This window comes from Myotis davidii, unplaced genomic scaffold (genome assembly GCF_000327345.1).
Source record: "Myotis davidii unplaced genomic scaffold, ASM32734v1 scaffold1098, whole genome shotgun sequence".
In the NCBI taxonomy this organism is placed as follows: Eukaryota; Metazoa; Chordata; class Mammalia; order Chiroptera; family Vespertilionidae; genus Myotis; species Myotis davidii.
Genome location: NW_006288959.1, coordinates 5,222 through 8,403, shown reverse-complemented (window position 1 = coordinate 8,403; position 3,182 = coordinate 5,222). Strand labels below are relative to the sequence as shown.

Below are 3,182 nucleotides of genomic sequence, written 5' to 3'. Positions count from 1 at the left end.
ATCCGTTACCCGCATTCTACCGCTAGTCTATAAAAAACGTATTAATACGTGTCCCGCGCTCTACTACACTGGTAGAATGTATAAATACGTAAAACTTGTAAACACGTTTCCCGCATACAATGTGTTAACAGAGCATGATTAATATTTCTTATAATTATAGCTAGTCCCAAATATTCTATTTCTGCCCCTAAAAATTGTGTCTCAGCTCTCCTACTTATTTTTTTAAATTGTGTTTTTATTGATTTTAGAGAGAGAGGAAGGGAAGGGGAGAGAGAGAGAGAGAGAAAGAGAGAGATTAATTGGCTGTCTTCTGCACGCTGCCTACCAAGATTGAGCCCACAACCCAGGCACATGCCCTGACTGGAAATTGAACTGTTGACCGCTGGGTGCATAGGATGCTGCTCAACCACTGAGCCACACCTGCCAGGGCCTTTTCTACTTACTCAACCACTGAGCCACACCAGCCAGGGCCTTTTCTACTTGTTTCAAAGGGTTTTTTGTTTTTTGCCCAATGTGTAGGATTTGCTCACCTAGTTTTGGGGTTTCTTTCAGAGGAAGTTGTTCCATATGTAGCTAGATTCCATGTACCTGTGGTAGGAGGTGAATTCAGGATCCTCCTATGTGGCCATGTGGTACTGGAACCTAAAACTCTTCTATGTCTTGATTGTGGTGCTAATAGGGGAAGGGCATGTACTAGGAATAGAATCAGTTGTTTAATAATTATTCACCTGACTAACTATACATAGGGGGTTTTCCTACAGAACCTGAGGAACTGTGTCAAGATGTGATTATACTCAAACCTTTAATAACAAGCCCAGGATTTCTAGACATGAACCCTAGAAATGCTAGAACCCTACGGAACATGCTGCCTTTCACAGGGAGGGCCCATTCCCCATGGAGAAACTTGCCAACTTGCCTAATGCTTCCACTCACCTTTCCTCAGACTGCTGCTCCCCACAGTGCTGTCTGTATTAATCATCACCCAGGCTAACACAGAGTCCATGACACCACAACTTGCTCATGGCTCCTCCCCAAAGGTTGCTATGCTGGCTCGTCCAGAGGCAGACTGCTGGAATGGAGAAGAGCCAATGCCCATCTGGGGCACAGCCCTGCCTCAGCATGGTTACTGGATCCAGCTGATGCAAAGGACGACCCACCCTGCAGGTAAGTTTCTCTGTCCCTGGGTCATGGAGTGAGAGGCAGTTCCTTACACATGGATGATGTACAAGATAAAGAAACAACTGAAACGATCATGTAGTAGTAGGCAGGCTATGAACTCTCCTTTACGTACCCCTGCTTCCTATGTAGTTCCTTGATGGCACGGATGAGCTGGGATTTATTCAAGCATGGACCTTCCCTTGTGCCAGGGCAGGAGTATCTTTTCATTCTGACTGCATTCTAAGACATGGGAATCCTTTCACCGACTATTAAAATGCACTTTCCCCCTTAAGGTAGGTGTTTGGGAAGTGGCCATGAGTGGCCATGCCTCCTGAGGAAATTTACCTTCCTCTTCCTTTCACTCACTTGCTCTCCCAAAAGTGCAATTTGGCCCTTTCTTCCTTTACATGGAGTCATAATAGGGGAATAGTCTGACAACCTCCCTGTCTTTTCTACACCTCACTTTGGCTTTAATATTTCCTATAATGACATCAGGTTATAGTAGAAACATTGACACTCAGGGCTTGAAGCCAAGTGAATAAACTCAGGCTCTCAGAGAGACATATTAGGGTTTTTATTCTGAGGCCAAAATTTCCCAAATTAGAAATATAGAAACCCCAAAATGGAAGTGAAAAATCCAGTGCTGTGCATATGCTCTCTGTCTAAGGAGATTTCTCCAACCATGTAATGGAAGAAGGTGTGTAGTGGGTGAGGAAAGAAAACCTAATAATTGATAAAAAAAAATTTGGGACTTAATCTTCCTACACAGTAGATAATACTAAAACAGAGGGGGGTGGCATATTATTTTTCTTGGAAAGTGAGCTGTCATTTCCCTCCCCTGGCCATCAGGGCCACATTGGCCTCTGATAGAAACGTCCTTTAAAGGCTAAGAGAATTTGCTCATGCCTTTCCACTGACTGGAAGATTGATATTAGGAATGGGAAATAGCAGTTTTGTGTTAAAGAAGACCAAAGTGAGCTGACAACTAAAGGCAGCATGATTTTGAATTTGATTCTGTGCTATAAAGGCAGTGATTGGGTTAACTGATGGGATCTGAAAATTAGACTGTAGTTATGTATCAATTTCTCAATTTTGATGGCTGTATTGTCACTATGTAGAGATGACCATGACTCTTATAAGGAGTCATTATAAAGTACTAGAGGCCCGATGCATGAAATTCGTGCAAAGGGCTTGGCCCTCGCAGCCCTGGCTTTGTCTTGAAGGTCGTTTGGAAGGTTGTCTGGATGGTCGTTCTGCTGTTTGGCTGTCTAGTCTAATTAGCACATTACACTTTTATTATTATAGATATATATATGCATATGGAGAGAAAGAGAAAGAGAGAGAGAGAGAGAGAACTCATTTATTTTTGGCCATGAAGGAAAATAAGAATTTTTTTTTCTATTTCTAATTCTTCTGCTTTTTCTTCTTTACTCTTTTCTATGTCGTTCTTGGCCCCATGTAGATGGTATTGTCCTTCCAACTGCCCTGAGCCTATGGATCTAACACATTAGGGAGAGGGTTGGTTGAGGTGCTATTTTAACCTTTTAGGAGGCAGCCTTCCCCAGCCTGGGGTCAGGATCCTGCCCCTGCCCTTCCTTCCCTGCCGTTCAGCCGTGACTGCACCTGCACTAACACAGGAAACTGCCCCGGTGTCTGCTGATGTGTTCGCTGGAGCCCCACGCCTGCAGGTCAGGGTCTTTCCTCCCCTCTGACTGACTATACAGCTACACGCTGTACCCATTTTCATGGCTTTAGCCCAGTGGTCCTCTGACCTGTGGGCAGAAGGAGAACCTGGAGGAGACTAAACATGCCAGAGCTGTTCTCTCAGATATTCTCATTTGATTGGCTAGGAAGGAGGCCGGGCCTGGGGGGCCTGTATGCACTCTGTGTGAGGCCGCTGTTCTGAAGCAGGGTTCCGGAACTGTGTCGTGCACCCAGCTCAGCTGAGGTCTTGTTACAAGGCAGTTCTAGGATTGAGTGGGTGTGGGTGGGTCCTGGCGGTCACCATTCACCAGCTCCCGAGG

At 45.1% G+C, this 3,182-nt stretch overlaps 1 long non-coding RNA gene across 1 annotated transcript in view; it reads left to right on the top strand.

Moving 5' to 3' along the window:
* LOC102770378 overlaps positions 1-1,442 on the top strand; it is a 2,049-nt gene extending 607 nt beyond the window's left edge. Inside the window, exons 2-3 of the long non-coding RNA XR_435530.2 lie at positions 944-1,164; positions 1,309-1,442. This is a non-coding gene — a long non-coding RNA (uncharacterized LOC102770378). The remainder of the gene's footprint in view (positions 1-943; positions 1,165-1,308) is intronic.
* The last annotated feature ends 1,740 nt before the right edge of the window (positions 1,443-3,182 follow it).